Source organism: Triticum urartu, chromosome 5 (assembly GCF_003073215.2).
Source record: "Triticum urartu cultivar G1812 chromosome 5, Tu2.1, whole genome shotgun sequence".
Lineage (NCBI taxonomy): Eukaryota > Viridiplantae > Streptophyta > Magnoliopsida > Poales > Poaceae > Triticum > Triticum urartu.
The window spans coordinates 326,650,632-326,662,460 of NC_053026.1; positions in this window are offsets into that span (position 1 = coordinate 326,650,632).

Here is an 11,829-nt window from a genome sequence, read left to right on the forward strand (position 1 = left end):
AGGGATGTACAAAAGTCTCAAAGGGCATAAGACCCTATGTGATGTCCTCAAAAGGCAGATCCTGAACCGAAACCCTAGGAAAGAGGGTGTTGGGTTCGAAAGGAAAATGAATGCTGATGGCACTTACTGGAAACCTGAGCAGTACCCCAAAACCACATGGGTTGCTGCAAAGGGACCTTTAGTGGATCCATCCACTCTATCTGGCTTCACTTGTGCTAATCCCATTGTTATTGATGAATCCTTTGATGCAAACTATAAACTGTTTAAGAATCAGAATGGTGAAGTGTTTGCCTGGTATATTGGTACTAACTTCAGGAATGGGCCGCCTATGAAGAAGGTCTGGGTGCCGAAAAGGTGTTTGGAGAATCTTCCTGTGAATGTCGTCATGACACCACAAGTGAAGAGGACAAATCCCAGACCACAGGCTTCATACGGCCCAAAGGCTTCATACAGACAGAGGACTTACCTGAGTCGCACTAATGCAAATGTTTTGCAGGGAAGCCATACTCAGGCCTATGAATATGAGCGCGGTTCATCAAACCGCCATGTTCATAAGACCAAGAACTATTCTACTTATTCTTATGAGTACTATTGTCCACCTGCAAGACTTTTTGCTAGGCTCCAAAGCCAAAGTTCTCAGATGCTGCACTTAGACTCATTGCTTCGAAGCCACCCTTGAAGATGTGGGTGGCTAAGAAAGCTTAACTCTCTTTTGCAAGGAAAGGTCTCCAGACGAAAACCAAAATCGTCTGACGCTATTGCTGGGGACCTTGCACATCTTGTAGGGCGCAAGATCAAATGCCCAAATGGTCTTATTATTTACTTTGGTCCTGAGTCGCTTGGTACTTGCCCTATCAGCCCTAATCTCGATCTAAGCTTTAATAATCCACTGGTTCGTCAAATGTCTTTGCTTCACAATTCTCTTCGTGAAGCCTATCCCCCTAACTGCACTGTAGGGTACGACACCAGCAGCTTCAGAATGGATTATTGATAGTGGGTGTACCAATCACATGACTGGCAAGAGAAGCCTTCTCATGGACTCAACCTTACGTCCATCTGACAAAAGTCACATCACATTTGCTGACACTGGTAAAAGCAAGGTATTGGGTATAGGTAGAGTTGCAATCTCAAAGGATCAACACATGGATAAAGACATGCTTGTTGAATCCCTTGGTTTCAACTTAATCTCTGTCTCAATGCTTTGCGATTTAAACATGATTGTGATATTTGGAAAATATCGTTGCCTTGTTCTAATGGAATCTGGCAAGTCTCTAGTGTTTGAAGGGTATCAAAAAGATGATTTGTACGTGGTAGATTTCTCAGCAGGACCACAACTTGCCGTATGTCTTCTAGCAAAAGCTTCTGAATGCTGGCTCTGGCATCGGAGGCTAGGGCATGCTGGCATGAGGAAACTCCACACCCTTGCAAGGAAGAAGCATGTCATAGGCATCGAGGGCGTCAAGTTCAAGAAGGATCACTTATGCGGTGCCGGTGAAGCAGGAAAGATGACGAGGACAAAGCATCCCTCGAAGACAATCATGACAATGACTCAATCCTTCGAACTGCTCCACATGGACCTTTTTGGTCCCACTCATTACTCAACTCTTACTACTACTGCTTGTCTCTATGGCTTTGTCATTGTTGATGATTATTCAAGATATACTTGGGCGCATATAATCCTCTACAAGACTGAAGTGCAGGATGTCTTCAGACGCTTCGCCAATCGAGCAATGAACAACTATGGCGTCAAGATAAAGCACATCAGAAGTGACAATGGCACTGAATTCAAGAACACTGGCCTGGATGCATATCTTGATACTTTGGGCATCACACATGAATTCTCAGCTCCGTACATGCCACAACAGAATGGCATCGTCGAACGCAAGAACAGAACACTTATTGAGATGGCTCGGACAATGCTTGATGAATACAAGACTCCAAGAAAATTCTGGCCTAAATCCATTGATACTGCATGCCATATCATCAATCGTGTTTATCTTCACAAGCTTCTGAACAAGACATCCTATGAGCTCCTTACTGGCAAGAAGGCAAATGTCAGTTACTTCAGAGTATTTGGTGCCAGGTGCTGGATCAAGGATCCACATCACACTTCAAAATTTGCACCGAAAGCACATGAAGGCTTTATGCTTGGATATGGAAAGGATTCGCACTCCTACAGATGCTTCAACCTTTTTCACTATAAAGTGGTTGAAACAGTGGATGTGCGGTTCAATGAGACTAACGGCTCACAAAGAGAGCACCTGCCAAATGTGCTAGATGAAGTTCCATCTAGTGAATCAATCAAACTTATGGGAACTGGAGAAATCATACCTTCTGAAGCTTAGCCTGAAGAGGAACTTATCATCTCTGCACCTGATCAACCTGAAGACAATACTCAGCCCGAAGACAATCCTTCTAACAATGACAATGATCAGCAAGAGCAAAATCTTCGTCCTGTACATCCTCGTGTCGCAAATGAAGTACAGATTGAGAGAATAATTGATAGCATCAATGCACCAGGTCCACTCACTCTTTCAAGGGCAACATAGCTAGCAAATTTCTGTGGGCACTTTGCATTCGTCTCAATATCTGAACCCAAGAAAGTTGAAGAAGCCTTCATGGAACCTGAATGGATTCAAGCTATGCAAGAAGAGCTTCAACAGTTTGAGCTGAATAATGTATGGGAACTGGTTAAGCGTCCTGATCCTCGCAAGCACACTATAATAGGCACCAAATGGATATATCGCAACAAGCAAGATGAGCATGGTCAAGTTTTCAGAAACAAAGCTCGTCTCGTTGCTCAAGGATACACTCAAGTTGAAGGGATTGACTTTGATGAAACATTTGCTCATGTGGCTAGACTTGAAGCCATACGCATACTGCTGGCCTATGCAAATCATCATAACATACTTCTATATCAAATGGATGTGAAGGGCGCTTTTCTCAATGGCAAGATTGAAGAAGAAGTGTATGTTGCACAACTGCCTGGCTTTGAAGATCCAAAACATCCTGACATGGTGTACAAGCTCAACAAGGCACTGTATGGCCTTAAACAAGCCCCTCGGGCTTGGTATGACACACTCAAAGACTTCCTGAAGAGCAAAGGCTTCAAATCTGGTTCCCTTGACCCCACTCTCTTCACGAAGACATATGATGGAGAACTGTTTGTGTGCCAAATATATGTGGATGACATTATCTTCGGCTGCACCAATCAGAAATACAGTGAAGAGTTTGGATATATGATGCAAGAGCAATATCAGATGTCCATGATGGGTGAGCTGAAGTTCTTCCTTGGTCTTCAAATACGTCAGCAACGCAACGACATCTTTATATCTCAAGAGAAGTACCTCAAAGATTGCCTGAAGAAATTTGGGATGCAAGACTGCAAAGGCTTCACGACGCCAATGCCAGCCAAACATCATCTGGGTCCCGACGACAATGGTAAAGAGTTCGATCAAAAGGTATACCGCTCCATGATTGGTTCTTTACTTTATCTATGTGCATCTAGGCCAGATATTATGCTTAGTGTTTGCATGTGTGTTCGATTCCAAGCGGCGCCAAAGGAATCGCATCACTTAGCTGTGAAGTGAATTTTTCGATATTTGGCATACACCCCAACACTAGGATTATGGTATCTGAGGGAGTCCTGGATTAGGGGGTGTTTGGGTAGCCGGACTATACCTTCAGCCGGACTCCAGGACTATGAAGATACAAGATTGAAGACTTCGTCCCGTGTCCGGATGGGACTTTCCTTGGCGTGGAAGGCAAGCTTGGCGATGCGGATATTCAAGATCTCCTACCATTGTAACCGACTCTGTGTAACCCTAACCCTATCCGGTGTCTATATAAACCGAAGGGTTGTAGTCCGTAGGACATCAACTCCATATACAACAATCATACCATAGGCTAGCTTCTAGGGTTTAGCCTCCTTGATCTCGTGGTAGATCTACTCTTGTACTACACATATCATCAATATTAATCAAGCAGGAATAGGGTATTACCTCCATCGAGAGGGCCCTAACCTGGGTAAAAACATCGTGTCCCTTGTCTCCTGTTACCATCCGGCCTTGACGCACAGTTCGGGACCCCCTACCCGAGATCCGCCGGTTTTGACACCGACATTGGTGCTTTCATTGAGAGTTCCTCTGTGTCGTCGCCTTTAGGCCCGATGGCTCCTTTGATCATCAACAACGATGCGGTCCAGGGTGAGACTTTTCTCCCCAGACAGATCTTCGTCTTCGGCAGCTTCGCACTGCGGGCCAATTCGCTTGGCCACCTGGAGCAGATCGAAAGCTACGCCCTGGCCATCAAGTTAGGTTTGGAAGCCTACATTACCTGGCAGACATCCGCGAAGATTTGATCTTTGACGGATTCGAGCCACAACCAAGTGCGCCGCACTGTCTCGCGGGGCATGATCTAGCTCTGTCACCGAACAGTATCCCGAAGGCCGCAAATGCACCAGCTCTGACCCTTAATTCGGAGCCAGTTGTGTCAGTCGAGGATGAGCAGTTGCACGTCACCCAGGGGCTGCGATCTCAAAGGCGATCGAGCCGAACGCTGGCCCCACACTCCGCGTGACTCACGACTCCAAGGATCTGGATTCCTCTCCGGACTCCGAACCCCCCGCGCCCCTGCCGATCGAATCTGATTGGGCGCCAATAATGGAGTTCACCGCCGCGGACATCTTTCAGCACTCGCCTTTGGCGACATCCTGAATTCTCTCAAGTCTCTCTCTTTATCAGGAGAGCCCTGGCCGGATTACAGTCAGCGAGGATGGGATACGGAAAATGAAGAAGTTCAAAGCCCACCCACCACCCACTTTGTAGCCACTATCGACGATTTAACCGACATGCTTGACTTCGGCTCCGAAGACATCGACGGTATGGACGACGATGTAGGAGACGAACAGGAACCAGCACCTGTAGGGCGCTGGAAGGCCACCTCGTCATATGACATATATATGGTGGATACTCCAAAAGATGGAGATGGCGATGGAATAGCGGGGGATGACACCTCCAAGAAACAGCCAAAGCGCCGGCGTCAGCGGCGCCGCTCTAAATCCCGCCAAAGCAAAAACGGTGATTCCGGCACGGGAGATAATACTACCCCGGATAGCGCCGAATAACACCCACCACAGCAAGATTCAGCACAGGAAGATGGAGAAGCCCGCCCTCATGAGAGAGCGGCAGACCGAGAGGTCGAGGATGATAACTATATGCCTTCCTCCGAAGACGAGGCAAGCCTCGATGACGACGAATTCGTCGTACCATCAGACCCCGCTGAACAAGAGCGTTTCAAACACAGGCTTTTAGCCACGGCAAGCAGCCTCAAAAAAAGCAGCAACAACTTAGAGCTGACCAAGATTTGCTAGCTGACAGATGGACTGAAGTCCTTGCAGCCGAAGAGTACGAACTCGAACGCCCCTCCAAGAGTTACCCAAAGCGCAGGCCGCTACCCCGATCAGAGGAGGAAGCACCTACATCACCAGCGCACGACATGACAGACCGGCCACCTCGCGGCCGCGACAGAGAGGCCTCTCGGCCCTCCACCCAAGCCATGTCCCGACGCCGCTCAACTAAGGCACGGGAAAATGCGCCAGACCTGCGAGACGTACTGGAGGATAAGGCAAGACAAACAAGATCAATCTACGGATCGCGCAGGCGCCCTACAGCACGTGACGATGATCTTCACTCCGGATACAACAAATCCGGCCGGGCCGAACACAACAGACATAGCTCTTCCGAGCTGCGTCATGATATAGCCCAGTACAGAGGCGCCGCACACCCGCTATGCTTCACGGATGAAGTAATGGATCATAAAATCCCAGAGGGTTTCAAACCCGTAAACATTGAATCATACGATGGCACAACAGATCCGGCGGCATGGATCGAGGATTATCTCCTTCACATCCACATGGCACACGGCAATGATCTACACGCCATCAAATACCTCCTGCTCAAACTTAAAGGACCGACCCGGCATTGGCTTAACAGCTTGCCAGCAGACTCAATCGGTTCTTGGGAGGACCTGGAAGCCGCATTCCTCGACAACTTCCAAGGCACTTACGGGCGACCACAGGATGCCGACGACTTAAGCCACATAATTGAGCAGCCAGAGGAATCGGCCAGGCAATTCTGGACACGGTTCCTAACAAAGAAAAACCAGATAGTCGACTGTCCGGACGCAGAGGCCCTAGCAGCCTTCAAGCACAACATCCGCGACGAGTGGCTTGCCCGGCACCTGGGACAGGAAAAGCCGAAATCTATGAGAGCCCTCACGACACTCATGACCCGATTTTGCGCGGGAGAAGATAGCTGGCTAGCTCGCAGTAACAACTTATCAAAGAACCCTGGTAATTCGGATACCAAGGACAAAAGTGGCAGGACACGTCGGAATAAGCAAAAACGCCGTGTTAGCAGCGACAGCAATGAAGACACGGCAGTCAATGCCGGATTCAGAGGCTATAAATCCGGTCAGGGGAAAAAGCCATCCAAAAAGAATACTCGGGGCCCGTCCAGTTTGGACTGAATACTCGACCGCTTGTGCCAGATACATGGCACCCCCGAAAGGCCAGCCAATCACACTAACCAGGATTGTTGGGTGTTCAAGCAGGCAGGCAAGTTAAGAGCCGAAAACAAAGACAAGGGGCTGCACAGCGACGACGAGGAGGAGCCCAGGCCGTCGAACAACAATGGACAGAAGGGCTTTCCCCCACAAGTGCGGACGGTGAACATGATATACGCAACCCACATTCCCAAGAGGGAGCGGAAGCGTGCGCTACGGGACGTATACGCGATGGAGCCAGTCGCCCCAAAGTTCAACCCATGGTCCTCCTGCCCGATCACTTTTGATCGAAGGGACCATCCCAATAGCATCCGTCATGGCGGCTTCGCCGCATTGGTTCTCGACCCAATCATCGACGGATTTTGTCTCACAAGAGTCCTTATGGACGGCGGCAGTAGCCTGAACCTGCTTTACCAGGATATAGTGCGGAAAATGGGCATAGATCCCTCAAGGATTAGGCCCACAAAAATGACCTTTAAAGGCGTTATACCAGGTGTAGAAGCCAACTGTACAGGCTCTGTAACACTTGACGTGGTCTTTGGATCCCCGGACAATTTGCGAAGCGAAGAGTTAATCTTCGATATAGTCCCGTTTCGCAGTGGCTGTCATGCCCTGCTCGGACGAACCGCATTCGCAAAGTTCAATGCGGTGCCGCACTACGCATATCTCAACCTCAAGATGCCAGGCCCTCGAGGAGTAATCACGGTCAGTGGAAACACCGAATGCTCCCTCCGTACGGAGGAGCACACGGCGGCTCTCGCAGCGGAAGTACAAAGTAGCCTTCTTAGGCAATTCCCCAGTCCGGCCGTTAAAAAGCCAGACACCGCCAAGCGCGCCCGGAGTAACCCACAACAGGACTGCCTAGCACGTTCTGAGCAAGCGTAGCAATGCGGCCCCAACCCCAGCTCTCGCGACATAGCGAAACCAGTGCCTCGCGTACATACCTACGCCCTTGAAATACCATGGGCATAGGGGAATGGGCACAATAATGGCACGCCCAAAATACTGCTTAAAACGTACTAGGGGCTGCCAGATTCTTTTTTTAATTTTTTCTTACTTTCAGGACTCCATACTTCGGACGACCTGTTCAGCAATTCGACTGCCGCACAAACGATGCAAGATCCAGGGAGGCAGACAAGCCATGCCGCATTATGGAACTCCCAGGTGGTCTCTGTTACGAGCGGTATACCTGTTTTGAATACAATTCCGCGGCCTGCCCCTGGTCAGGACATGTTAAATAGTCCAATATATTTTTGCTTATCGCACTATTTGTATCGTCCGGCTTTGATAAATAGCCTCTCTATAAACGATGCATAGCTTTTTGTCTGTTTTTCGCATTATCCTCTTTTCACATATATGTTTATTAAATGACATGATTGCACCCGTACACCATGGTACGGCAAACACGCCAGGGGCTTCAGTACCCCTCATTATGGTGTGAGAAGTTCGTACACTTTCACAAGTGCGGCACCCCGAACTTATAGCACTATATGCATCGGCTCCGAATCATGATTTGGGTCAATAGTTGGGTTTGCCCGGCTCCTATGTTTTGGTGCCTTACGTTCCGCTATATCGGCTAAGGTAGCACTAGGAGAACCACTGCGATTGTGCCCTAGTTCAGCTGGGTTAAGCACCTCAGTGGAGAAAGCTAAAACTGACTGTCATGATGAGGCGAGAGACCGGTCGCTGTTCGAGCGGTTTTTCGAGTCCCTAAAGACTTATGCCGCTTCGAGCGAGGAGCTGGCTTTTTCCGGCCAAGGCGTGGATAGCGCCCCGAACTCGGTCTTCCGAACTAGAGGCTTCGCCGAAATTTAAAATTATAGAGTTCTATGGCTAAGTGAGAGTGTTCAAGCATTATAGTCCGATTGCCTGGTTCGTTGTGCTGAGCGCCTCCCTCGAAGGACCCAACTATGGGAAAAAGAGCGCTCAGGTTTATCCCGAACACCCCAACACTAGTGGCATGGGGGCAGAAGCCGACGACTGGCCATCTCTCAATTTTTTGATAAAAGGCCGCACAAAAAGTAATATTTTAAATTCAATAAGCATTGCTTAGCGCATATGAACAAGTTTTCAGCGCACAGGATAAACACGAGCGAGTTCATTCAAAAATCACATCCTTGGTACATTCATCCGCCACAAGGCGGGCACCTGCAAGAACATCCTTGTAGTAGTTCTCGGGCTTGCGATGCTCCTTCCCCGGTGGCGGCCCGTCCTTCACAAGCTTCTCACCCTCCAGCTTACCCCAGTGCACCTTTGCACAGGCAAGGGCCTGACGGGCACCTTCGATGCAGGTGGAGCGCTTGATGACCTCGAGCCTCGGACAGGCCTCCACCAGCCGCCGCACCAGCCCGAAATAGCTCCCAGGCAGGGCCTCTCTGGGCCACAGCCGAACTATGAAGCCCTTCATGGCCTGTTCGGCCGCCTTGCGGAGCTCGACCAGCTGTTTCAGCTGGTCGCTCAAGGGCACAGGGTGTCCGGCCTCAGAATACTGAGACCAGAACACCTTCTCCATCGAGCTGCCCTCTTTAGCTCGGTAGAATGCGGCAGCGTCGGATACGCTGCGGGGAAGATCTGCGAATGCCCCTGGAGAGCTCCGGATTCGGGTAAGTAACAAGTAGTTTACTTTTATATTTCTGCTTTGCATAAAGAATGCCTTACCCGCTGCCATCTTCCTCATCTCCTCCAACTCTTGGAGGGCCTTTTGGGCTTCGGCCTTGGCAGACTTGGCAGTCTCAAGGGCCGTTGCGAGCTCAGATGCTTGCACCTTTGACTCAAGCTCCAAACTCTCATGTTTTTTCATGAGAGCCTGAAGCTCTTGCTGAACCTCGCCGACCTGAGCCCCAAGTCTGTCTCGCTCGGTGCGCTCCGTGGCCGTTTTCTTTTCGGCCTCAGACAGCGCCTGCTTAAGGGTCGCCACCTCAGTCGTGGCCCCTACAATAAGCAGTACAATCCTGTTATCTTTTTGCAATCACGCCTTTTTATAAGCACTTTTTCTGTAAGGTATTTCTTACCTTCTTTCTCCTCGAGCCGCCGCTTGGCAAGGCCGAGCTCTTGCTCGGTCCGCTCGAGGTCCTGCTTCAGGACACCCACCTCCGCAGTCAGTGCGGCGGTGGATAGCAGCGAAGCCTGCATACGCATATTGACTCTTTTTTGTTAGACTCCTGCGATATTTAATAGATCCTCTATTCGGCTTTTCTTTCCGAACGCCAAACAGAGCATCAGGGGCTACTGTCTATGCGGTAATATTTTTACATATTTTTACTTACCTCGAAGCCTGTTAGAAGGCTAGCGCAAGCTTCAGTCAGTCCGATCTTGACGGACTGAACCTTCTGGATCACCGTACTCATAATAGTACGGTGCCCCTCGTCGATGGAGGCGCCGTCGAGCACCTCCAGCAGATTTTCCAGCACCTCCGGTTGGACGGAGGCCTCCGGCTCAGAAGGCTAGCTCCTCTTGGAAGGAGTTCGCCTACCGCGGTCCGGAACTGTGGAAGATTCCGGCGCGGTGTCCGGCACAAAGACGGACTTGGAGCCCTGGGGGGCCTTATCCCCTTCACTCCTGGAGTCCGGGAGGTTGCCTTGCGGCTCCTCCGGGACCACCTCCTCCTGCCCCGGAGCTTGTCGCGATGCCACTTCGGCGTCGTCTGCAGTGCGGGGGGAGACAGCGGGCGGAACTGAGTTCACGCCCGATGAGTCCAGGGAGCCGCCCGACGATTCGTTGAATTTGGCCCGGGGCGGGCTGCATAATTACGTTCGACATTAGGGAAAGCTGTGAAACAAAGGAACATCATGAGTTACTCTGATATCCGAACTTACGATTTCGCCGGAAGCTTGGCCCTATTTGGCCACTCCTCTCCGCCCTCTTCGGCGTCGGGGGAGTAGTCCGGCGGAGGGGTCTTCCTTTTCCTAGACCCCTCGGCCTCCCCCGTTGGGGCGGCCTTCCTCTTCTCTCCTCCCTCCGCTGGGGGGGGAGAGTTTTCTTCTTCCTCCTCCTCGTTTTCACGGGAAGAGGGCGTCTCGGACTCGTCGGATGACGAGTCCGACACCACCACGTTACGGGCACTCTTTCGAGTCCCCGTGGTCTTCTTCTTCTTGGCCTTCTTCTCCGGCACCACATACGGCGCCGGAACCAGCAGCTTCACTAGTAGAGCTGGGCTGGGTCTTCGGGCAGCGGAGCTGGACAGTTAATTGGTCCGAATATTGCTCGCCAAGCTTGTCAAAGGTAAGGGAGTTTAGATCCCGCATAGAGTCAAACTATGAAAAAAGCTTAACATCCTGTAAAAGGTGACGATAGCTTACCTCGCTAGCGTGACGCTGCGAGCTGTATCCGCGGTCCTGGGAAGCGGATGCGGGAGCCTCGGTGCCCTTGAATAGCACCTTCCAGGCATCTTCGTACATCGTGTCGAAGAGCCTGCTAAGGGTTTGGTGCTGCGCCGGGTCGAACTCCCACAGATTAAAATCCCGTTGTTGGCACGGGAGGATCCGGCGGACGAGCATAACCTGGATTACATTAACAAGCTGGATTGGCTTGTTCACCAGGGACTGGATGCATGTTTGCAATCCGGTCACCTCTTTTCGTCACCCCACGACAGGCCCGTCTCTTTCCAGGACATAAGCCGCATGGGGGGTCTGGATCGGAACTCGGGGGCTGCGTCCAGTTCGGATCGCGTGGCTCGGTGATGTAAAACCACCTGGATTCCCACCCCTTTAGGGTCTCCACAAAAGAGCCCTCGAACTATAGGACGTTGGCCATCTTGCCCGCCATGGCGCCTCCGCACACTGCCTGGCTGCCGCGCACCACCTTGGGCTTGATGTTGAAGGTCTTGAGCCAGAGGCCGAAATGAGGGCGGACGCGGAGGAAAGCCTCGCACACGACGATAAACGCCGAGATGTTGAGGATGAAGTTCGGGGCCAGATCATGGAAATCCAGGCTGTAGTAGAACATGAGCCCCCGGACAAATGGGTGGAGTGGAATACCCAGTCCGTGGAGGAAGTGGGGAAGAAATACTACCCTCTCATGGGGCCTTGGGGTGGGGAGAAGCTGCCCCTTTTCGGGAAGCCGGTGCGCGATGTCCTTAAACAGGTATCCGGCCTTCCTTAGCTTCTTGACTTGGCCCTCCGTAGCGGAGGATACCATCCACTTGCCTCCCGCTCCGGACATTGCTGGAGAAGGTTGAGGTGGGAAGTGCGGGCTTGGGCGCTGGAGCTCGAGTGCGCAGGAGATGGATAGGTAAAGGAGGAAGAAGGCGTAGGTAAAAAGGTGGAT